Below are 26992 nucleotides of genomic sequence, written 5' to 3' on the forward strand. Positions count from 1 at the left end.
GTGAATCACCGCATGAACACATTCTCTCTTTCTCTTCCTCTCTCTTTAACTCTTTCAAGTAAATAAATCTTTTTTAAAAAAGGACTTAAATCATGTTGACATGAAAGGCAGCCAGAAAACCACACAAAATCTCCCACTGGGTGGTTCACTCTCCGAATGCCTGAGGCTTCACTGAAAGCCTAAACCTAGAACCCTGGTCTCACATACAGGTGGAAAGAACCCAGCTACTTGAGCCATCATGTGCTGGCTGCCTGTGTACACATTCATGGGGAGCTAGAATTGGAAGTAGACATGGGCCCAGAACCCAAGCCTTCCAATGCAAGATGTGGGTGTGCAAACAACACCGTAACCATTGCTCCAAACACCCACTCCCTTGCATTTAGAAACCAGTCACATCAAGGGCAAATATATCTAAGGATGCCAGTTTTCTTACCTACATGATACAAACTAAAAAATGCAAGTGTGTGTATCTGTTGTTAAAAATCAAATGATCTAGAACCCAAGTATCTATGTAATTGTGTCACATAATACAATGTAATTAATGAAGTTAAATAATTAAAAAAAAATATCTCACAAAAAAAAAATCAAATGATCTGCTCTTGCAAAGCATCACCATGTTTTTGCTTAAAGAAACTATTCAAGAACAATCTCTAGAAAAAGGTCATAAAATGAGATTTTACTGTCCATTTCTCTGAATGCTGAAATCCAGAGCTAAGCAAGTGGAATTAGCTCTAGATTTGTGCCATACAGAACACTGTCTAGACTCGGGAACACTGGACTACTCCACTTAAATTTCATGAGAGAACTCTTCCACGAAAAGTGGTCTGACCAAGAAACAAAGAACATAACAGAGGGAGCCCAACTTCTAGAAGTGATGGAAGTATTTCCTCTTGTTAATCTTAACGGTTTCACAGGCGTCTGTGTGTCTAAACTCATTCAAATGTATGCATGAAATCTTCACAGTTCAAGGTTTATCAACTATACCTCAAATAAAACTGTTGGAAGAATATTTCTCGGGAAATTTGCTTTGGATATTGACGATTCTCTAAGTCAATTATAACTCATTGCTATTGCGTCTTTTGGCGGGCAAATTTATTCAAGGATTAGGACATAGTTGCCCAATCTCTGACAGGAAATGATTAAATGGTGCAATGCCTTATAGTCTCTATATTCAGAAATGTCTAGTACTCCAATATCGCAGAGGCATCAATATAGGTTTTGGTTTCTGCATTTCCTTGTGGTTTCAGCTCAGGAAGTTTGCAGAAGGCAACCAGCATGTCAATGAGCACAAACTGTGAACAGTAACAATTTTCAAGGTTTTAATCCTTACAACATTTTGTGTACATGACATCATTTAGGAAGTAATTATAATATGTCCTGAGCCCTATTTTCTTACATGCTTTACACTCAAAGCACTTCAACATAGTTTTGCCATCCACTGATGGAACCAAACATGGGACTCATTAAAAGTGATATTCAGGGGCAGGTATGTGGTTAAATGATGCCTTAAATGCCTGAATGCCCTATCAGAGTGTCATGGCTTAAATCTAGGCTTCACTCAAAACGTCAAGTTTCTGCTACCATACACCAAGGAAACAAGAGATGGTGTCTCAAATACTTCAGTACCAACTGCCCACATGTGACACCTGGGTTAATTTCCTTCTTAACTTTTGCTGAAATCTGAGAAAGGAACCAGTGGTTGAAAGATCACTCTCACTTGGGTATGTCTGCCTCTCTCTCTCTCTCTCTCTCTCTCTCTCTCTCACACACACACACACACATACATACACACTCACAACTAAATAAATATTGTGATATGTATGGTGTGTGTGTGGTGTGTGGTGTGTGTGTTGTGTGGTATGGTGGTGTGTTGTGTGGTATGGTGGTGTGTGTTGTGTGTTATGGTGGTGTGTGTTGTGTGTTGTGTGGTATGTGGTATGTATAGTGTGTGTGGTGTGTGTTTGTGGTATGTGTAGAGTGTGTGGTGTAGAGTATGGTGTGTGTTCACGTGTGTGTTAGAGCCATGATGAAAGCATCTAAGGACATCCTTGCATACACTTGTCTGGACTTTAGTATGTATTCAGGAGGAACGGCAGCTCATGGTGCACACACCTGATGGCTACTTTGCATCTTAGGCTGTATTCTCTAGCAGGGAGTGTGATTCCATTGTCGTGTTCTGTCATGGTTTCAGCTGTAGGGCTTCCACGATTATCCCTTCTGCTCAGATCTCTACGCATCCTTATGCTTGTTGGTTTGGCTCATTTCAGAGTCAGGTGGGTAATTACTTTCAGTTTGCTATTGGTTTTGCTTTGCACATTTTATGCAATAACATATGCAGAATTACGATTTGTAGCATTTAGCTTTTTTCTATTTATGTTTCACAAAAATGAAATAGTCAGAAGCCTTATTTTTTATACAGGACCACATGATAAATATTTTAGGTTCATATGACATGAACAAGAATTCCTAGGCTTTCCAACAAAAAAACTGTAATCTTACTCACATAAAAGTATATTGCCTAGTTTCTGTTATATTTTAAATATTTCATTTATAGTCTATCCAATTTTACTTTTAAATTTTATTGTATATTGATAATTTGAAAGATGTATAATCTTTAATTCATGATTCTTATATAACTTCAAATATTTTCTTAAATATCTCCTTTTCGATTTGTTACTTTTAAGCCACATTATTGAATTGGGAATGAAAAATGAGGACATAAGCATACTGGTTGGGAGTCTTTCTCATTTCTGCCGTTTTCACTTCTTCAGCCAGCATATTTAAAGAATCTGGTATTTTCTATAAACACAGCTTGCATTGCTTTTTATAGCTGTTACGCATCTCAATTTCATTTAGTTTGCAATAGTTTTTTTTCCCCTGTAGAGAAAATATGATTATCCAGATTTTAAGAAAGCATTAGTGGTTCTGTGTTTACTGAATTCTTTGCATTTTTTGAACCATGCTTGCCCAGATGGAAAACATTATTTCCACAAAGGTCGAGCTTACAGAATTTTTGGCTCATATTTTCTTCTCATGAAAACCGTGTTACTCTTCTCCATGGGTTTCTGGTATTAATTGTTTACGGAAATGCTAAAGCTAAACTGAGTTGTTCCCGCTTCTAAATGCTTGCTGTGTAGTTAAGGTAAGGTTGTAAACCATATTATTATGACAAGTCATATTTCTTGTCAGCGTACTTTGAACTGTACTTAAGTCTTTAATGTGTCTTCTATATTCTTAGGAGATCTGTGTTCTGTTTGCTGCATTCTTCAAGTTTAGGGATATCAGATATATCGGATTATTGTCTTGTTTTCAATTTTCATGTTGTAATTTCTAATTTGTTATTCTAGATGCTATCAATATTCCATTTCTCTTCTGTCACTTTCAGAAGTGTCTTCCTCAGTTTTCTGTAAGAAAATTCTGGATTAATTTTCTTCTATAATTCTTTTCTGAATATAATCAACTGCTATTTATCGGTTTCTTCTTTTAGAAAGTAACAATTTAATCATTTCTATGCAAGTCAGAGAGAGAAAGGGAAAAATAGAGGCTTCACTCTCTGGTTCACATTCAAAATGGCAGTAATGTCCAGGGCTGTTGATTAAAGGAGTCCAGAGTTCTTCCTGATCTCTCTCAAAGGAATGGAGGCCCATGCAGCTGAGCCTCCCACACAGCTGAGCCTCCCTCTGCTCCCTTCCCAGGTCATCAGGAAGGAGCCGAATTGGAAGTGGAGAAGCCAGGAATCAAGCAAGCACTCATATGGGATGCTAGCCTTGTAGGTAGCATATTAACGCACTAAGCCACGAAGCTGGTCCTACTATTTCTAGTTTCTGTTGTTATATTATCATAATCTTACCAATGGTTAGAACCTAAATGACACATATTCAAACCAGCCTCCAGCCTCACGCTTAGCCCAGGCTACTTCAGAAACATCTCAGGGGGTCCTATTTCTCTCCTTCCGTTTGAGCTCTGAATATACATCCAATAGATTTTTATCCTGATTTTTTTTTTATCACTCAAAGTGTCTCTTCCCAGTTCTTAGGAATCTGGGTTAGATGTCACTCTTACTCATTTTCCTCTGAACTTCCTTCATCACTCTCTCAGTTGGGGAAAATACAGAAAAAATGAAAAGCCAGAAGTAAAGTAACTGAACTATTTGACTTTTTTTTTTTTTTTGCTTAAAAACAAAACAGGAATTGAATGTCATGTAACAGGATAGAAAAGTTCTACATAGAGCCTCCTCACTGCTTTCATTAGCGTCACTTAACTGAAACATTGCTTGGAGTGATCTCTTAGTTCAGCTCTGCTCTTTTACCTTAGCAAGATGACTGCATTGGGCTTTCTTGGCTTCCTGTCACACAGGTTCCCAGCTCACACATTTCACTTAACAGGAAAAGTCATTTAGACACATATCATTTTCCCTTCTAAAAGATTTACCAGACAAAGACAGAATAGGGTGAGGGTTTGGGAATAGGGCAAGAAAGCTTTAACCATGCCTGGCAGCATGATAAAAAAAGAGAGAGAGAGAGAGAGAGAGAGAAGAGTAATGAAAATAAAAGGCTCTAGAACATGTGTTAGGTGCCCTGATTCTATCTTAACCACCTTAAAGCTCCTTCAACTTCATCTCCCACCATCAGAAAGCTCCAGGCAGTGGGGGAGCTGTGCTGACTTGCGTGTCTTCCTGGTTGGGAGCTCAGTGACTGAGACCCAACAGTGCTTCCTGCTGAAAAGTAACAGGTGCCTCTATGTCAAATGTGATAGCATCACTATTTAAGAAGGGGTGGAAATGGTAAGTCCACATGGGTTCTGAAGGCCTAAAAAGTATGCAATGCATGACCCATCACAACCCAGGCAGGCGGTAAGAGAGAAAATTAAGTCTGCTTCTGGATATTTTGGAATATCATAAAGTGGGACAATTGTGCAACACACAAAATAAGAATCTGACAGCATGCTTTGCAACAGCCTTGAGCCCAGGATATTCACCTGTGATTGATGTATGTCATTAGCAACTTCAGCAGCCACAACTTAACATGCCCTCTGTCTTCCTCTCCACGCATCACTGGCAGGCTGGTGAAAGGAAGAAGCGAATATCTAGGCACTAAATTAAACCCAGAGGGAGAAACGAGTCTGCAGTCAACACTCAGAGTGTACACACACAATCAAAACCCTCAGGCTGCTGCACGTCCCAACACGTTGATTTCCATCAACCAGTGCAGCTGTGTGCCCCCCAAAGTCTCCTGAAGGGTATACTAATTAAGTCATTATGCCTGAGAGAGAGGTATAATTATGAATCTTCTCATCATATCTCTTTGAGTTTCCAAAATTCAATAAAAGATTGTTATTTTTGTTCCAAGATGTCACTGTCAAAAAAAAAGTCAACAACAACAACAATAGCAGTGGGGAAAATAGTAATACTCCCAGCTAGAAGTGTGTCAGAGAAGGGTCTTTTACTGAAGGTTCCCTCTACCCTTCTCTACGCAGTTTCAGGATTCCTCTCACAAACACCCAGACCTCACAAACCTTTGGAGGCACATGCAGAGGAGAGAAGAAAATGACTGGACTCTACTGTGCAGGGCCCTACCACAACTGACAGGCATGAAATATGATTCTGGAAGTGGACCTGGTTGGAAAACTTGGGGAACTCCCCTACTGTGCTTTGGCTCCCACTAATAAGCAGGAGAGTCAGGGCTGGTTACAGGCAGGACCAAGGAGATGTGCTCCACTTGTTGACAAACCAAAGCACATTGGCACGCACAAGAACCAAGCTGGAGTATGGGCCATGCCAGGCAAGGCTATCACATCCACTGGTTTGCATGAGAGTTAGAGAAGAGGGTGGGCTGGGAAGGCCTAGGCTGCAGCACCCACTGGCAAGAGTTGGGGTGGGGGTGTGCCAGGTCAGGCAAGGATGCAGGATCTGCCAGCAAGGGACGATACGGAAGTTAAGCCATGCCAAACTGGGTTAGATCAATCACTGGTATGTACAAGATACATGGATGGGAGCAGCTATGGTAGGGAAGCTAAGGGAACCACCCTGCTGGGCTGTGGTTCCCAATGATGAGTTCAAGGGCTAGAAATGGGAGTTGATGAAACTGAACATTGCTGTAGCATCCTTTGGCATGTGTGCGGGTTGGGTCTGGGGATGTGTGTCATTGGCCCATGCTGCAGCACCCATTGGCACTTGCATGAGCCAGAGTGGGTGTGGGATTGGCTGAGCTAGGTTGCAACACCTGATGATCTATCTGCAAACCAGGTCTTGGGGGGGTGGGCTGGGCAGGACTAGCCTGTAGCAGACAGCAGTGAGGGAGCCAGAACAGTTGTGGATTAATCTGGCAAGGCCGCAGTACCTGCCAATGAAGATTGGGACTGGAGGTGGGCCAAGACAGGCTGAACCAAACATCCCCCTGTGTGTGTGAGATCCGTGACTGGGAGATGGTCTGACCGGTAGCTTGGGTATTATAGTTCCTAAGATGATATCAGGTGGACATCTCCATCTGTGGGCTCTGATGTAGTTTGGCAGCTGGAAACAGCCTCTCCCACTCACCCAACCCACAACACCAGATACAGGAGAAAAGAGAAAAAGAAGCAAATTGGATGCATACGCCCCACCCACCTTCCTCCATACACCTTGGCTTCCAACCCTATTCAGTGGTCCTCAAAGGCCGCATTCTTGTCAGCTATGTAAACAACATCAAAAATAAAGCTAATTTAAGTTTTTTTTTAAGATTTATTTATTTTATTACAAAGTCAGATGTACAGAGAGGAGGAGAAACAGAGAGGAAGATCTTCGTCCGATGATTCACTTCCCAAGTGAGCCACAACGGCTGGTGTGCGCCGATCCGAAGCCAGGAACCTGGAACCTCCTCCAGGTCTCCTATGCAGGTGCAGGGTCCCAAAGCCTTCGGCCGTCCTCAACTGCTTTCCCAGGCCACAAGCAGGGAGCTGGATGGCATGCAGGGCCACCAGGATTAGAACTGGTGACCATATGGGATCCTGGACCCATGCAAGGCAAGGACTTTAACCACTATGCTATCGCGCCAGGCCCGTTGTTCTGCAGTTTTTAGTTCCACATTTAGTAGAGTAACTCTCATATGTGTTGCCAAGAAATGCATCTCTATCTGTTTGTGTGTTATTTCTCTCTTTTGCTATGTATTGTCTCTTTCCACTTTTGTTAGTGCTTATGCTCTGAATCCTGGCACAAGAATCCTGGCACAGCCCTGTGGCTGTTGGCTAAGGCTCCACCGGCTGTGTTGACATCCCATATGGGTACCACTTTATAGCCTGCTGCTGCACTTCCAATCCAGCTCCCTGCTAATGTGTCTGGGAAAGAAGTGGAGGGTGGCCCAAGTGCTTGGGCTCCTGCAACCACATGGGAGAGCCCCCAAAGAAGATTCTGGCTTCATACCCTCACAGCTGTGGTCTTTGTGGTCATTTGGAGAGTAGACCAGTAAATGGAAGATTTGTCTGCCTCTCCTGCTTTGTAACTTTACATTTTAAATTAAAATAAAGAGATCTTTTTAAAAGGAATATAATAATTCTGAAAGCACACCTCACTTTTTCAAAATTTTATTTTGTCCAAATCCTTAGGCCTGGTATTTGAGATTCTTCTAATAATTGACAACAACCTGGTGTTTCGTATTTATTTTCCATGAATCCCTTAGAAGAATCATGCTTCAATTTAAGCTTGTCAAAAGAAATAGATCCAAATGAGATACAATTCCAGTTATCATTTTACTGATACATAATTAATTTCATTTGTCTCGTTTTTCACTCCTATGATAGAAAGAAGGTGTGACATCTCATATGGATGTCAGTTCAAGTCTTGGCTGCTCTTTTTCCAATCCAACTCCCTGCAAATATGCCCAAGAGAGCAGTGCAATATGGCACAAGTGTTTGGGCCCTTCTATTCATGTAGCAGAGCTGAAAGAAGCTCCTGGCTCCTGGCTTCGGATCTGGCCAGCTCCAGATGTAGAGGCCAATTGGGAAATGACAATCAGTTGACAAAACGGCCAGATTTAAGAACCAGAAATAAGATTCCCAGAGTTACCATATAGCACCACACAACAAACACAACATGCTATCCAACCACAAAAGGGAGACTGGAAAGTAAATATCTAAAAGCCAAAGAAACAAGAGGATGAGTGTATGTCATATCTGTATATACTCTTTTCATTATTATTTTTATTATTTTAGATGGCATTTACATAGTTAATTAGGGTGAGAAGGTTCTAGGGTTAGGGCGAAGTGGGTGTGATCATTGTTTCCGAACTTTCTATTTCTTCTTCCCATTTCTGGGGGCAGAGGGGAGATTATGAGTATAGGCCTTACCCAGCCTCCCAACCATCTCAGTACTTGAGAATGGGGAAAGGCCTATATCAGGGTCACAATGTGATACATGCTCCGAGGGTTCTGATCAGGTGGATGCAATAGTTCCGGAATGCTGTTGATCGTGCTGAGGTATTTGCTGTCATTGTTTGGCTGGGATAGTTGTCCATGTGCTATGGTACCAGATGTCCTCTGCAGGTCTCTGTGTGCTATCATGTCCTCCATGTGCACCGTGGTGTGCTCTCCAGCACTCCATACTTTACACTGAAGAGGACCTGTTCTCCTAGGGGGACTCATGGACTGGAACAAGGTGACCTGGGCCATGCAAGATACTCCAGCCCTAGGACTCAAGGATCCAGCACTTGCCATGCAATTAGGCCCAAAGCCATGGGACATGTGAACCAGGGCCCTCTGAAACCTCTACCCTGGGGCTCATGGACCTGACACCCACCATGCAGGTGAGCCCTAGAACCCAAACCAGGAGACCTAGGGCCCTCTGGACCCCTACCGCTTGGAATCACAGAGCAGAAACCCTCCAACAGGAGAGCCCAGTGACATGGGCCAGGTGACCCAGGTTCCTCCAGATCCCACACTCCTAGGGCTCACAGATCCAGCACGCACCACGCAGGTGGGCCCAGGGCACCAGGCCATGTGACCCAGGACCCTCTGGGCCCCCGAATGCTGGGGCTTATAGACCCGGTACCCACAATGCAGGTGGACCCCAGGTACCGGGCCATACAACCTGGGACCCATGGGCTATATAAACTGTTTAAAATGATAGTTTGAAATAATACCATGACACAACAAATGAGTGGGGAGTTTAAAGAGAAGTTCTGTGTGTGTGTGTTTTTTAAGGGTTGGAATTCCATTTACATTTAGAGGATTACAACTCAGCTGCCTGCCACAGGTTCTGTCCAGGTCCGGTCACAGTTTGATAGCAGGCACGAGGGTGGATGAGTGGAAACAACAGGAACATAAGAGCTCACCAGCTTTGGAAGGCCATGACCAAACAGCAAGTCGATGCTCTGAACCTGAGCTCCCGCCTTGCCCCTCACTATTGCTTCACTCACACAACCCCACATACCTGTCCTGGTGGCATGGAGGCTGCTGATTGGCTGTGTCTTCTTAACATCATAAGGATCTACAGCCATACAAACTGTCCAATCAGCAGCTGCATGGTCATAATATCCCAGAATCCTGCAGCCTCAGAATTCTAGAAGAAGCCATGGTTACACAGGGACTCCTCTGACTGGTGGAGAAAGGTGGGGAGTGGCTCAAGCTCTGCTTTCTGGGGCCTTTTCTCCCCAGATGCCCTGATAGGAGGATATGCACACCCCATGGAAGCCAGGAGATCGTGAGTGGATGGGGCTGGGCGTCACAGGGGTGTGGGCGTCACGGTTGTGGCCGTCACAGGGTCAGAATCTGCCGAAGATGGTGTGAAACCTAGGATTTTCTCAACACTGTTCTGATTAAGGTACTTACATTTTTCATTGCTAAAAACACTTGTATATCTCAAATGAGTCAAAGTGAATGTCTTTTTTTCAAAGGAGATGTTGTTTGGAAATATTTATAGAATGTAGAATAGTCAAGTCAGCTCATTTCCATATCTATCCCATTATGTACATTTAATATCTAGTCTTTGAGTGAGTTTTCCAGAGTTAAAAACAGTGTCATGAAATCGGATAACCCTATTGTAAAAAACAAAACAAAACAACAAAAAAGCCACTTTAATTACTCTTTCTATGTAAATGTAAATAGAAATTGTTATCCTCTGACAAACATGGCCTCAAATTAATCTAGTTCTTTTGTCTTCATTTTGACATGTGTTTTTGGAGCAACAATTATGTTTGGCCTTGTCTTTCATGTGCCGGGTCAGTCTCTGTCTTTTCATTTGATGTTTGTCTTACAGCGCTGATATTCCTTGATATGCTATGGATATTATTAATATCCTAACAGTAAAAGTATTGCTAGTGTCTCCTAGTTTGGCATTTCATTTTCATTCTGTTTATACTGGACCAGCTGTGGAATTCAATTAGCCTGCACCAATGGGGATCCAAGAGAAACATTTTACACAAAATGGGTAATACCCCACGTATTCAGTGGGCCATTTGTGAAGTGAAAATAAACCATGGAGGACACAGATATCTATGAAAATTGTATCTTGAACTCGTTACTAGGGGAAAGTCTAAGCAGAGGCTGCAGGAAGATGTTGGCATCAGTGATAGCAGGTGCAGATGATCAGAGGAAAGGATGAATTGAGCAGGATCTATCTTTATCACAGAACATAGCAGCATAAAAAAGTAAATAAATAAATAAAAGACACCCAGACAGCTTATTTCATTCCAGAAGATGCTATCCTCAATAAAACAGTCAAACATGCCTTGAGAATGCAGTCAATTCCCTACCTTTGTCTATTCTTTTTTTTTTTTTTTTAAGATTTACTATTATTGGAAAGCCAGATATACAGAGAGGAGGAGAGACAGAGAGGAAGATCTTCCATCCGATGATTCACTCCCCAAGTGAGCCGCAACGGGCTGGTGCGTGCCAATCCGAAGCCAGGAACCAGGAACCTCTTCCGGGTCTCCCACAAGGGTGCAGGGTCCCAAAGCTTTGGGCCGTCCTCGACTGCTTTCCCAGGCCACAAGCAGGGAGCTGGATGGGAAGTGGAGCTGCCGGGATTAGAACCGGCGCCCATATGAGATCCCAGGGCGTTCAAGGCGAGCACTTTAGCTGCTAGGCCATGCTACCGGGCTCACGTTTGTCTATTCTTAAAATTCCACAACATACTTAAACAGCAGAATGGCAAACTTATAACCCTATCTAAAGGATCATACTACTTTAGTAATGGGGAGGGGTATGGTGGGAGGAGAAAATGAGAAGGGAGAAATGGAAGGGAAATGGTGGGATCCCTATACCAACAGACTCTATCACAGAAGATAGGTTTACTTTCCGCCTGAACTGTAGGGGAGTAGACAAAAGAAAAAAATTGGTACTGGTACAGAAACAGAGACAAAGATCAATGGAACAGAGTGGAAAGCTCAGAGGTGAGTCCACAGGTATACATCTGACTAATCTTAGGCAAGAGAACACATCAGTCAGTCATGATACACATGGACTATTGGCTGGTGGTTGATAGCCTGGTAAAAGACGTAAAGACTGAGGGTGACATAGGCAAGACAGGAAGGGTTTGAAAGATGATGTGGTTGATGGGTAAGCATGCGAAGGGAGTCAATGAGTAGACAATGTATTGTTCTAGCAAGCTGCTAAGGATGAACAGCATACACACAGAAGCAGCACCTCAGTGTGATCTGCTATCTAACCTTGGGAATTAAGGAGTTCTTGCCCTGCGCAGCTCCGTATCAGCTGCTTCAAGGTCTTTGGCCTGAATTCCTGGAGCTTTCTCATGGGTTCACAGCTGATTAAGGTTTTCTATTAGCAAAGCAAGATTCCTGTCACCGTAATTTCTGTCCTTCCACACTCCAGTCTGAATGTAGACTGTGCGTTCTCGGCCTTTTACCAAGATCCCCGCTTGGTCTATCAGATGAAGGAATTTCTATTTCTTCACTTTTTCCGGTAAACTATGCTAAAATCACCTTCCTTTCCACTTGCTCATATGCCACATTCTTTGTTTTCCATAGAACAAGTTTCTAAGGGCCAAACCAGTGGTAACATGTCAACCTTGACAATTTCTCCTTCCTATTGTCTGAAACATAGACCCAGTAACTACTCCATTTTTGACACAGAGATACATTTAACAATGTAGGCAAGGATGCAGGTCTCTCAAAACTATATGAAGAAGACTGAGCAGCTGTTACCGATGAAACCAACTGCACTGCCAGACAGAGCAGTGTGTACTGAACTACCCGATTTGGGGGAGTCTAATTTTTTTTTATTAGAAAGTCAGATTTACAGAAAGGAGGAGAGACAGAAAGGTCTTCCATCCACTGATTCACTCCCTAAGTGGCCGCAATGGCTGGATCAATTAAAATCCGCGACATAACATCAGCATCAATTTACAACATTATGGAATTAATTGACATGGTATTGAGTAACAAATATGTTTGAAAAATGCAGGTTCTTAACCACATCCTGTGACTACTTCATTGACATTTCAATTTTAGTTTCTACATAGAACCGGCTGCTACATACCTTAAAATGGCTATAGGGTACTATTCAGCTGTCTCGTGTCTATTTTCATTTTAGTGTTTCATTTATTAGTGTTCAAGCATAATTTTGCTGAACTTGGCAGATTTTAGGATAGTCTAAACTGGCTTATAACTCTAACAAGGCATATGTCAACAGTTGAAGTGCAGAACAGTTTTAGGAGGGATGTGCAGAGAAATCTTCAATACCCTAGTGAGGAGTAACTAATCTTTGTGTCCTACCTAGTAAGATATGTGTGAGTCCACGCTGACCGTTTCCTGTCTGGTCTTAAGCTTTCCTTGTTGTTCTCTATCTATTCTAATGTGTGTGTGTGTGTGTGTGTGTGTGTGTGTGTGTGTGTTTGGGGTGGTGGGCTGCGGAGTGACCCTGATGGTTATTGCAAGAGAGGGTGGGGTTCCAAAGTTGGAACTAACTAAGGACCAGAGAAAGCTCCTCTCCCTAGTCCCGAAGGAAGTTTACTGTTCTTCTGTTTCTGTGGACCACTCAGGGCTCCTGGCTGTTGTTCCGATGACCTTGGATCTTGCAAGGAAGGATTTGGGCTTCTTCTATCCCATGTGGTGGATCCAAATGAGGGTGGATGACCTCAGAGTTCTTGGCTTCCAAAGGCACTCCAATTCCCCGTGGTCTCCTTGGCAGTTGGTATGTAGTCCTTGGTGCCTGTACTGATAGTCCTTGGTAAGGATCCGGGCATCTTAGCATTTGTGTCTTTACTGACTTGACCAAGCAGTGAACAGTGGTTGAGAAATATAGGGCCACATTCAGGGACTACATGTCCTTGGTGTCTGTCCATGGGAAGCCAGAGAGCAAGTGGTTACTGGATAGGCCATGAGTCAGAGTTCAGAGCAACAGAAGCATGCATGTGACCAAGATAGCAAGTCCCTCCCTGTGATGACCCTTTATGGTGGATTGACAGTGGAGTGCTTATGTAACCATTCAATATCACCTCCCTCCGGTTCCAGGAGCTGATAGGTGAGTGTCACAGGAGGTCAGAAAGGACCATGTAGGCAGGAGAGGCATGGCTTTGAAGCGCATGACCCTGAACTAGCTGCCTAAGACCACAACACTAGTTAGAATTGCTCCATTCCCTTTCCTAAGGACATAGAGCATTTGATACCATGTTATATTCATGAATTCCGACCTCTTAATCCTGAGAAAGAATTTCACCCTTCACATTCCTTAAAAAAAAAAAACACAAGTTCCCCTCACTCTGGCTGTCTTTCATACTTGTTTTAAGAATTGCTTGCTACTCAACTTCGGCACTGCCCCACAATCATCTGTCTCGTTGACTTGTGTAGGAAGGTTGATGGAGAGCCTATAGAATTGGGAAAAAAATCTCTGGAAGACTTGCTTGGACTTCCATTTCCTTGGAGTAAATCAATGTGCAGCCTGGCTCCTTTTACATAAGATCATTGTGTTGTGACAACGTAACTTTGGGAGCTGAGTGACTTCATTTAATGGAATGCTCTAAAGGCATTGGGAGCTGGCTCAGTTCATGAATATATCCATCCAGTTCTCTATAATCAAATGCCCTGTTAATCTGTTTCTCACGAAAATCAATATTGGGCCAATATTTGAGGGGTTGCCACTTTTACAGTACTCAGATCCCAACAGCAGAAACGTGTTCTCTGACCTTGCGAACCAAATGGCCAATGTCCTACAGTCCCCAGGCTCTGTAGGCTAGTAGCTACAACAATTGGCTGATGAGATTGTACAAAAGTCCTTCAGTTGGATGGGATGTTTTTCCTGTCTATTTGAGGTTAGGTATCTTAGGAAACAGCTAGAAAATGCTTACAAAACATTATCAGTTTCTATTGTTAGATGCAGTCAGCAGGTAGAACCCAGAGCTCATCATTGACCCGAGGCAGCCTTGGGGCATCACTGTCCTGAGTTAATATTTAGATGGACAGAAAAATCTTTTGGAAAAGAAGAGCAAAAGCCAGCTAAGTGTAAAGAATAGGCTCTAAAACAGTCGTGTCTACTTATTAAATCAGTTTCCCTTCACTTAATTACAGGCGTTAGCAAATCACTGGTCCTTTCTCCTGGGTGAGCACAGCTGATAATAGAGATTGGAAAAAAAAAAAGATCAGTTGATGATAGTTAAAATTAGGGCAAAGTGGATTCTTTTTTCTTTAAAGTTTCCATTAGCAATGTAAACAGAAACCAGGAATTTAAAAATGAGAAAACTAAGACACCAAAAGGAAAAATTAGCAAGTAGGCAGTTTTCCAGTGATCCCAAAAAAGATGCTATAAAAGAATCTGTGGTAATCTCTACAAATGATTAAGACCCAATGCATTGCATGTGGCTATGATTCTGGGTCTTGAAGGAAGTTTAGTTCAGTGTGGCTGAAGAAAACAGGGATGGCAATAAATGGTCTGTGAGCTCATTCCTACTCCCATGAGTCAAATGAATTATTTAGAATATTATCAAGGAGTTATTTTAGGTGCAGCCAATGTGTCTCTTGCAGGACTGTTATTGCAAATGATGGCGAATCATACCTGCAATTTGTAATAATAGCAATGAGAACTATGCAATTCATCAGAGACACTTCATGAGAAAGGAAAGAAAGTGCTTACTGCAGCCAAACGGGCAGAGGGGATAAAGGATACCAGGGTAGCAAGGGAAAAGGTTTCTAAGGAAATTAATGTGTCCCCAGAGGGACATCTGTTGCTTAATAACAAATATCCTTTGAGAAAATGAAGATAAATGAACAGGAATAAAGGGCAAAAGTTGACCAAAAACAACTCTATGAAATGGCAAGAGATAGCCGCTAAAGAGGTGAGTAAACACCTTGGGACCACAAAGGAAAGAATTAAGTCCCTGGCGAGGAGGTCTTACATTCTTTGTAGTTGCAAACTTCTGCCCATGTTCCAAACCTTCCTGGTGTTCTACTTCTTTCAGCAAGCCTTTCTAGGAAACTCAACCTCCTAACACAACCTTATTTGATTGGGTAGTTCATTTGGCAGCAAAGCCTGTGTCCACATATCTGGAGGATGGGATAGGGAAGTATCTAGGAAGAAGAGAGAGGAAATTCATACAAAGGGATCTGAAAACACCCAAGAAAAATGGGTTACAAGGTGTATTTATTTTGTCCCAGCTGTGGGCAACAGTATTGTATCTAGACAAGGGTTACACTGATGAGAAAAAAGCAGCTAATAAGTGATGGGCATTCTGGGCCTGATTAATACCAAATTTGTGTTTACTGTACCGGTGTAGCGGCACAGTTGGTTATTCTTTTTCTTTTTTTCAAGGTATAGGTCTGGAGATCCGTGTCTGAGCATGCATGGGCCCAGGAAGGCAGGCAGGACACCAGGGTGGCCCAACACCTTGCCAGAGGACTCAGCTTGAGGATCTGCACACTTCAGGGCCTGGGTGTTGAAGTGTGGGGAGGTGTAGATTGCTCAGGGAAGTAGATCTGGAATTTGTGGAAGGGAGGACTGTTGAAGGAGAATGTAACATATGAGGAGCAATTCTGGGGGATTTCCACAAACCAGGCTTCTGTACTTTCAGGTAAATGAAGGGGCTGAAATCAGGTGGTTTGGAGGAGGGAAACTGGTAAACCCTTTAAGACCAAAACCATTACACCTGGCCAGATGGGAGACCTGAACTGGGTTTGTTGGTATCAACTACCATCCACCAGCACACATAAAAGACATGGCTGGGGAGCCTCTCTGGCAGGGCTGGCACACACACGAGTCAGCTTTGAGGTCATCTCTGGTGATGCTTATTTGGGGACCACCCCAGCAATTGGACCATTGAACTTAAAACTCCAACCACAGGGAACATCACATGGTCTGTGGTCTGACCATGGAGTGCATGTATCAGAACTGGGTCTCCTCACTTTTGCAGCTTGTTTAGTGTATGACATGCCTAGATGGACATGGGGAATACGACAACCAGTTTACTGAGGCCCGAAGAGGACTTCTGGTACCATGGAGGGCAGAACAAATTGGACAAGTTTCCTGGCTAAGTTTGATGTGTGAAGACCATATAAGCCAGTTGACCTTGGAAGGATTTCCTCATCCTTGGAGCGATGAAATCAATAGGACCACAGAGCTATCAAAACCGCTTAAGTGGTGCTCTCAGAACATGACCCACAACGGGATCCCAGGATGACACTGGGTGGCCTTCCCCCATCCCTGGGATGTGGTTGGGCTGCTGGGAGCAGTCCTCTTCTCTCCCCACTTTCTCCAGATAGAGTAAGAACAAAATGAGACTGGAGGGCAATAGCATCTTGGGTGTATGTAATTAATGTCTAGGTATATCCATGGATAAGGCCACTGTATGTGTAACGGAGGAATGGATCCTGAGGGACACCGAATGACAGGGTCACTGAGCATGCAGATGTTAAGTGGCGGTGAGAGTATTTATCAGCTGTGGGTTGCACCAGCTAATCTGGAGCATGATGATTCGTGCCTATTACCGAAGCCAGTGCCTTCTGTGGTGGACAATGAATGCAATGTGAAGAAAGCTGACTTCAGAACTGGGGCAGGCCTGGATGCACTCATTGAGACAAGGAGAGCGACATGAAGCAAGTTACATTATTTTTCAAAGCCTCAGTATGTTCTCTTGGAATAATTTCCCTTTTAATATGTATTTATTTTTATTAGAAAGGCAGATTTACAGAGAGGGAAAGATCTGGTTTTTTACTGGTTCACTTCCCAAGTGATTGGCTCGAGCGGAGCCATTCTGGAGCCAGGAGCTAGGATGCTCTTTCAGGTCCTCCACGTGGGAGCAGGGTCCCAAGGTTTTGGGCCATCCTTTCCTGCTTTCCCAGGCCACAAACAGGGAGCTGGATGGGAAGTGGAGTAGCCAAGAAATGAACCAGTGTCTATAAGGGAGGCTGGCAGTTGCAAGGTGAGGATTTAGCCACTGAACCATCATTCTGCACACTGGAATAATTTTTATTTTCTGCTTTTAATTAATATGCTTATTTTCAAGGCAGAGAGGGAGAAAGAGATCACCCATCAACTGGTTCCCTTCCGAAATTCCCATCTGTTGGTTTGTTACCAAATGCCTGAAAATGTTGCTACAGGCACAGAACGTAGGATATGTTCTATTTTGTTAGAATTATTTATTCCTTGAAAGGCAGAGTGATAGAATACTGTAGGGTTTGTGTGAGATCAATCTTGCATTTCTTGGGTGGTTTACTGTCCAAATAACCACAATCTTTGTGGATGGTCCAAGTGGAAGCAAGGGACTTGTCCCATCCAAGTCTTCCACAAGGTTGTCAAGGTCCCAAGTACTTGAACTAGATGAGAAGCAGAGCAGCCGCGACTCACACTGATGCTTTAGAAGACTATGTTGATATTTTAGGCAACAGCTTAGCCCACTGTACCTTGATACTGGCCTTTTGTGTTATCACAAAAGCAATATGCAGAGGGGTACTTGTGACATACCAGGCTAATCATTCATCTGTGGTGCCAGCATCCCATAGGGGCACTGGGTTTGGTCATAGCTGCTCTGGTTCGAATCCAGCTCCCTACTGATGGTCTGGGAAATCAGCAGTGGATGGTCTGAGTCCTTGGGCCCCTCCAGCTATGGGGGAGACCTAGAGAGATCTGCTGGCTCCCAACTTCAGAATGGCCCAGCTCTGGCATTGCTGCCATTTGAGGAGTTATCCTGTTGATGGAAGATCTCTATTTCTACTCTCTCACTTCCTTGTCTATCTCTATAACTCTGAATCTTAAGTAAAAATAAATGAATTTAAAAACAACAATATGAAGAAATAAACAAGGTTGAAGCAGAGTTTTGGAAATGATAGACAAATATGGCATAGATTGTGATGATGGATTCAAAGGCACAAAATTACTTCCTAATACATTAGATTATATATCTATTAAATAGTTTATACATATTCAATTTATACGTACAGTCTGTTGAATGTCAATCACACCTTAGTAAGGTGTTTGGAAAAATGTAATACATGCATACACTAGCAAGGTCTGGCACCATAAAAACAGGATCCTCGCACCTTGTAAAACCTGGATGCAGGCATGGAGCATTAGGCTCAGGACAATGAAGGGACAGCAATGATCTTATTTCACTGCTATGAAGTCTTTCACACAGTCTCTCACAGAGAAAGGTGGACTTTAAGGTGAGGCAGAGGAGGGAGTAGTGCCTAAGGGGCAGCATGTCAGAGTTCTGTAATGAAAATGGAGACATCAGTCTCTCTGACCTGTGAATGTGCTAAGTATTATTTAGCTGCACGCATGAAGAGTTAAGGTAATAAAATCCATTCCTTGTTCCCATAAATCAGTCAATCACTGAAAAAAGTGTTTGGAGCAGGCCTTTAGCCAACAGTCAAGACATCTGCATTTCAGGGTACCCTGCTTGATTCTCGGTTCAAGCTACTGATTTGGCTAAGGTGCTCAAATAATTGGGCTTCTCCCCAACCAAGGGGAAGACCTGGGTTAAATTCCTGGTTTCTATCTTCCGTCCATCCTTGTCAGGATCATTGGAAGCCTTTGGCAAACAAAAGAGTGGACGGGAGTTCCATCTGTTTGTCTGTCTTTACCTCCCAGCCTCTGAGATAAATAAACTAAACTGAGTTGAAAGAAAATCTTACTCACTTCCAAATTCATCACTAACAGAATGTCTTCCTTTCAGAAATGATCTCTCTTTCTTTGTTACTCTCCTTTTTGCTGTTGTATTTTTGTTCTTGTTGCTTAATTATTTTAGATGATATTCACATAGTCAATCAGGGTGGGAAAGGTCTAGGATTAGGGAAAAGTGGGTGTGATTATTGCTTCCAAACTCTATTTTATCTTCCCATTCCTGGGGAATGTCGGAGAAACAAGGGGATCAGCCATACCCAGACTCCCAACCATCCCAGTACCCAAGGATGTAAAGAGCCACCAGATATCAACCGAGGGTCACAATGTGGCTCATGTTCCGAGGGCTCTTCACAGGTGGGTGTGAGCTTCTATAATGCTTCTACCTCCCTCCTCCCAAATTGTGTTAAGTCTCCAAGCCTCACTATGATGGCAATTAGAAGGTGGCTTCTGGCCATTGAGACATGGCTTTTTTTGTGTGGGTTATAGTGGTAGAATTCTCTTGATATGCATTGTGCCTTTGTGGGAAGAAGTATTTTTTTTTTAAGATTTATTTATTTTTTATTGCCATGTCAGATACACAGAGAGGAGGAGAGACAGAGAGGAAGATCTTCTGTCTAATGATTTACTCCCCAAGTGAACGCAACAGCCAGAGCTGCACCGATCCGAAGCCAGGAGCCTGGAGCCTCTTCCAGGTCTCCCACATTGGTGCTGGGCTCCAAAGCTTTGGACTGTCCTCTGCTGCTTTGCCAGGCCACAAGCAGGGAGCTGGATGGGAAGGATAGCTGCCGGGATTAGAACTGGCACCCATATGGGATCCCAGCACATGCATGGCGTGGACTTTAGGTGCTTGGCCACTGTGTAGGACCCAGAAGAGGCATGTTTTAAAGCTTGCTGCCTCTTTCAGTTTCCAAGAGCACACACTTGAAAAGATCAGGGGAGCACAGAATGTCTAGGGCATCAGCGATGCTTCCCTGACTAAACTCAGCAGCCTGAAATTGCCATCACTTTCTCTGAAATCAAACTTTTCTTCTGACTTTTCTGGCATGACCCTGCTCTTATTCTACTTTTTTGCTTAGTTTCTCTTCACTCCCTTCTTCATTACATGACCTCTACATTTCTTTCTCAGGAAATCTCTTCTCCATTTTTTTCTCCAGGTGCATATACTAAGCTTGCTTAAACCAACAACAACAACAACAAAAATTCTCAAATTATATTGTTTGCGAAGAAGAGAGACAGATAAAAGCAGATTTCTCATTTCCTGGCTGTCTCCCCAAATGTATGCAACACTCAAGGCTGCGATGGTGCTGCAGCCAGGAGCCCACTTCCTTGCGCCATCACCACTGCATTGGAAAGAAGCCAAGCAGGAACTCTAACTGGATGTTAGACTCATGTACTCTAAGACTTGTGCGTTTTATGGTTACACTAGACACCTGCTCTCTCTTGAGCTTTAGATGCTAGCTCTAGATGGTGAGCAATCTTTAATTATTGGTTAATCAATCATTTATGAAGGAGTGTGGATTTACATCCCAGCTTCCACTGATAATGTTCCTGGGAAGCAAACACGGCATGGCTGAATTACTTCGTCCACTTACACCCATGTGCGGGACCCACATAGTGTTCAAGGTTCCTGGCCTAGCTGTTGCAAGCATTTCTCCACATGAATCATAGATGGCAGGCTTCCCCTCAACCCTACCCATACTATCACTCTGCTTCTTAAGTAGAAATGTACATAAATGGCTAAATACATATGTAGTTATGTATACATGCATAAACACACATATGCGTGCATATACATATATGCAAACCATGCTTATGCACATAATAAATATACAAATATAAACCATGTCATATATTATATAACACAATAATATATTCTATTGTAAGAATGTGTTATACACATTTATCACAAAAAAATAAATCATAACATCAGGAATCTTCACTTACTAACTGGCAAAATATGAGATATTTCACAAAATTTTTAAACTGAAGGGGACTATCTCTCTTAACCAGGCGGATCACTTCTATGCTTTTGTTTTTCTCAAGTCAGAAATCTGGCCTCACCTTTAGTTTTCCACCGTGATCCCTCCTTAGCTGTTAATCTTGCCCTCTCTGAGACTTTTTGATTTATTCATGACTTTCTAGCTCCAGCACTTGGTTCAATTCGGGCTAATTCACCATCATCTTCATTAAGCATTAATGAAAATCCCAACCAGTCTGTTCTCAAGTGAATAGCCCTCTGATTTGCAATCTCAGCACTGTAATCAGAGCAGTATCATTAAAATAGGCACAGCGATGTGTTCCTTGACTGTAGGTTGAGGTTGCACCTGCAAGCCAGGGCTTTTATAGATACCTCTTCCCAGGTGATACTTCAGTATGCATTCTTTTTTTGGTTAAGATTATTTTATTTTTAATGCAGAGTCAGATATGCAGAGTGAAGGAGAGACAGAGAGGAAGATCTTCTTTCTGATGATTCACTCCCCAAGCGGCCGCAATGACTGGCACTGAGCCAATTCAAAGCCAGGAGCCTGGAGCTTCTTCCAATTTTCCACACGGGTGCAGGGTCCCAAGGCTCTGGGCTGTCCTTGACTGCATTTCCCAGGCCACAAGCAGGGAGCTGGATAGGAAATGGGGCTGCTGGGATTAAAACTGGTGCCCATATGGGATGCTGTGGCATTCAAGACAAAGACTTTATTCACTAGGCTACTGCCTAGTATGCATTCTAATTCAGGGTTAGGGTTAGGGTAAAGCTAAGGGAGAAGGGAAAATAATCCAAACACTTAGAAAGTAACTTAGTTGGCATAGAACCTTCTGGGCGTAGGAACATCATTCCGAGATAGATTAATTGTGATTTTACCAAGTTTCCGTCTTTGGATTCAGGATTCTTCGTTCCAGGTGTTCTGGGTTCTTCCATGTTGCTGATTTATGTTACTTTGGTTTCCAAATTGGGCTCTTTTGAGTTATTAACAGAAATAATGGCCTTGCAGCCAAGGGAGATTTTCATTTCTGGTCTCCTTGTAAAGCTTCATCCTGAAGTCCTGGAAACCAAAGTCGGTCCTTTGTTCTGACATGCTTGTGAAGGTGTGTTTTACAGTGGGATGTGGTGGCAGAGGGAACAAGGCTAGGTGGCAACCAAGCAGCTCTGTCAGGGAGAAAAGGCATGCACTCTTGAGTTTTAGGATGTCAGAAGAATACATTGTATTCTGAAATTCCATCTCTTTCCAAATGTACACTATTTGAATATTCCACTCTTGTACGTACCAATTCACAGTCAGGTAGCTGAGCAGAAACAATTAAAAACAATATCCAAGTTACTTGAAAGAGTATTTAGAGTGAAGCTCACAGGCTAGAAAGGGCAGGTTCAAAATGCTGTGATTGAGGTTAAGATCAGATGACTGCATTTGGAGTGTCCTGAGCAACTCTTCCAATCATCGTCATTTGTTGTTGTTGTTGTTAGTTGTTGGAGGAACTCGGACACACTTTTGAGACAGACAGTCTAGGCATAGTTCAATAGACAGGGAAGAGTCTGATGGACCACTTCCGCCTGGCACTGTGACCATGTGAGAGAAATGGCCACCCAAGGTTGATGGCATTGGGATTTACACACTGCAAGCAGGGACAGGGAAGTGAGGCAGAGTGGAGGCTTCTTTCTTTGTGCATCCTCCAAGGGTGTTCTGCGCACACTCTCTATGACGTAAAACCTGAGATATGACGTAAAACCTGGGATACCCATTATGTCAGGTGCAGGGTCCAGGCGGTACCACCTGGTTACTATCAGACTTCCCAATGGGATGAAATGGCGGTGATCCATCGTGGACCCACTTCTACCCCACCTTGGGCGATTGCTCTGTGCAGTGCAGCCTAACGTGTTTGAGTTTAGACATGTTTACATTTCTATTGCTGCACAATCAATTACAAAATTCATTCATCAAAACCACGTGCATGTATTTCGCCATTTCTGTGATTTAGGTCACCTTTCACCTGAGCCCTCGGTCACTCAGTCACCCAGCCTGTAATGGAAACCAGCCTGGCTGGGATTTCTCTTAAAGCACTGGGACCACTTCCAAGATCATATGGAATTGGACAACTGAACTCCTTTCAAACCTTGAAACCAAATCCTTGGTGACTTGCTTCTCCAAGACACCTGCAGACCCCAAGGCTTTCAAATCTCCCTTTAAGGCTCATTTGCTTAGGTCTAGGTCAGGCCAGGATTTCTATCTTAGATTACTTCAAAATCAACTGGCTCTGGCTCTGCATTATATTTCCAAAATAACTTTTTTCCATGTAATATATCTAACTAACAGAGGGGTGGACCCCTAGTATATGCAAAACATTTTATATTTCCTCAGTAGTTTAGTATCCTAATTAGACAAAGACATGGCTTAGGAAGTTGTTTGGAATGTTCCAACCTGACCTCACAAATTATCTCTGACATGTACTAATTATTGCAGCAATTTTGTTTTCACCTGCTCATAATGAGGATAAAACTCATTCACCTCCAGGAACGTGCTGAGAGTCGGCTTCTGAGCTCACAGGAATTCCTTCCTGTGAAAGTCCTCATTTCCGGTTTTGGTGAGTCTGGTAGCTCTGCTCTTTTACAGCAATTCTGGTTACGAGAGATTTGGCCAAAATTGTAGCACCAAGAGGATTTGTCGAAGCACCATTTGGAATACTTCCAGAGGCTAATGACTCTTCAGTTTATGGAGTTATGAGTTAGAATAGCATGGGGGTAGCTGTTTGCTTTTGCTGCAGAGAGAAAGCAGAGCCAGATTTCTTATAAAGAATAATGTTTTTGATGCATTCAGTGAGATTGAATGAGAGCTGTTGAGCAGTGAGAATCAGAGTGCAAGAAAGTCAATGAAAGGTTGAAAAGCTGAAGTCAGAGTGAATAAGAGACTGATGATAAAAGTAGCGCTCAAGAAGATAGGCAAAAAATAGCAGCTCGAGTTCAGAAAGAATTTCCTTTTTTCAAACATTGGTTCCCATTACTCAAGTAATCTGTTAGCAGATGCTTCCTAAGCGCATATTGTATGATAGGTACACGTTTCAACTGTCCTGAGACAGTGTTGAACACGACAGATAGAATATCATCACCTGCAAGATTTCTATTCTTTCAGGAGCCACCAAGGCAGAGCGCAGCCAGCAAGGATGCAGCCCTAACCACGGGCACTAAGAAAGAATGCTAGACTGACTGTGGAGGCCTGGTACAGGCACTCAGCTCACTGCACTCTTCAGGGAGGACCCTCTGGAGGAAGCTAAGTGGAAACCTGAAGCAGGAGAAGCCATGATACTTGTGAAAATGCAGTTAGCTTGCCTTCACCCTGGGTCTCTGGATCCCACAGAATAACGTACCTTCAGGGTAGACAAGTGGTACAGTGATGAAGGTGTACTTTGGAATACTCCATTCTGTGTTGGAATGTCAATTCTCAGTCCTGTTTTTGCACTTCTGATCTGGCTTCCAGCTAATTTGCAATCTGTAAGGCAGAAGATGAAAATATAAAATAGTTGGGTCGTCATCATGCATGTGGAAGTTTTTGATTGAGTTTCTGGCTCTTCCTATCTGCTTAGTTGTGAACATTGGGCAAGTTAGTCAGTGGGTAGAAGATCGCTTTTTCTGCCTCTTTGCTTTTCAAAGTAAAATGAAAAATTGATAAACACAAATTTTAAAAATACCCTAGTATCATCTTAATAAATGCTACTTTTAACTTTGTAAGACCCAATAGACTATGCTTTTCTTATAAAGGATTTATTCATTTTTACTGGAAAGGCAGATTTGCAGAGAGAATTAGACAGAAAAAAAAGATCTTCCATCTGCTGGTTCACTCCCCAAATGGTTGCAATGACCAAACCTGGGGTGATATGAAGCCAGAAGCCAGGGACTTCTGTGTTTCCCGCATAGGTATAGTTTCCTAAGGTTTTGGGCTATCCTAGAATTCTCTCCCGGGTCATAGGCAAGAGCTGGAGAGGAAATGGAGCTGCTGGGACTCTAACTGGCACCATTATGGGATGCTGAGGATTTTAGCCAAATCAGTCATCACAGTGGGCCCATGAAATAGCTATCTTAACCAAATTATAGCTCTTGAGATAAATTAGCCAAAATAAAACATAAAAGGTAAAAAGGGTTTAGACTGCCTGTTCTTCAATTTACTTAAAAAGGTTCCTTTTCCAAATAAACTCTAAAAAAATGGTGTTATTTCCACTTTGTCTGTGAACTGAAATGTCTACTGCTAGCATTCATTAGCCATGAATTGGAAGGCGGTCTGATAGATAAAAGTGCCACTAACTAAAGGGCATAACATAAATTGAATTCCAGGCTTATCATCTGAAACCTTCAGCAGAGAGGAAGAGTGGGCATGAACACTGACCTGGGTGACTTGCCTCCAGCAATCATCGTGGACCTCAAGTTCTCCAAAGGAAAAGGCCGCATGAACAGGGGCAGGATCTAACAGTCCAGAATGAGGCAGGAAGCAGACACAGATGGGAATGGAGTGTGTGGAGCTGGAAAGAGCCTGGGAACCCACTCATGAGTCAGTTACGTGCTTACTTGTATGCTGGGATGCCAGGCACCTTGTGGATACCAGAACCACTACCTTTTAGAGAGCAAATATAGACTACAGTAGACACTTGGTCCTTCTTCAGAACCTTCCTCTTTAGCCACTCATTGGTTTGTCTTCCACATCTTCCCAGTGCCACAAGAAGCATCAATCAATTCCAACAGGCTCTACTGAGGGTTGCTTTTCTTCTAGTCCCACTTCAGGTAAGGAGAATTCCTGACCAAGACTGGAGACATTCATATCTCCCATTAAACCTGGGGTGATGTCTCCGGCTTAGAAACACACAAAGAAATGGTTTTATTTTAAAGCTAACAGCTGATTCTGTGCATCCAAGAACAAACACAAGTACTTGGACATGGTGATAGAGAAAAAACAAATTCTCCCACATCCATCACCCGCTTGACAAAAAGCCCTCTACGTAAGTACATTTGTGACGTTGTAAGGGAGCTAAGAGCCATGGCTTAGCTGCTGTTTCTTTGCACAAAGCAGTGACTTAAAAATGGAAAATCTAAATCTGGCATTGAAATCAGGAACTTTTCTCTCTTTCATTTTAGAAATTTCACTAATTTATTTGAAGTCAGTGTTTTTTTGTCACTATACTGCTAAAATATTACTAATAATTTTACTCAGACTCAGAAACTTTGAATATCTTCTGATATAAATCTTCATGATTTTTTTAAAGCTTTGCTTACTTTTGCTTGTTTTGCATGAAATATATTGCAAATAAAGCAAGTAGGATTTTCAAAGTTATCATCTGCTAAGGAATGAATACTAATGAAAGGGTCTGGTGACCTTTGGCCAAATTTTCCTCAAAGTGACAATATGCAAGCTTTTGAGGACTGATCTGAGTTATACAGAAAGTCTGCATTTCTGAGTTTATGCGAAAAGTCAGCTAACATCTGAGGGAGCCATGTGGAAATCAAGACAGACAAAGCAGCCTTTGATTGGCAATTAGCAATGAGAAAATTTCACGATGCTCAGGAAGCAATTTTGGATAAGTATCTAAAGGCATGGCTGCCTGTCTCATGCTTTGCCAAAGTTTACTTACATAAAAGTGGTGATGCTGAGAGGAAAATATTCAGAAACAGATTGCTTGCAGGGCTGCGTTACTTAACGCTAAAGGGATTTCGTAGACCTCTGCAGCCATGATCCATTCTGAAGCAAGAACAAAGACATGAATGGGAAGGAAACATGAAATACTCACAGTGACTTATTCGGTATACTCTTTGGAGTTGGTATCTTTCCTAATAGCAGGAATCCAGAATTACTGCTTTCATTTCCCAAATGTTTTGTGATGTTACAAGACTTACCCGGAGCCATCAGTGTCCAAGTAGCATAAAGATTCAGTTTTATCTGAGCACATAACTCACGGGAAGGAAATCTTGTCCAAGAAATTGGGAATCATT

Source organism: Ochotona princeps, chromosome 29 (genome assembly GCF_030435755.1).
Source record: "Ochotona princeps isolate mOchPri1 chromosome 29, mOchPri1.hap1, whole genome shotgun sequence".
Lineage (NCBI taxonomy): Eukaryota > Metazoa > Chordata > Mammalia > Lagomorpha > Ochotonidae > Ochotona > Ochotona princeps.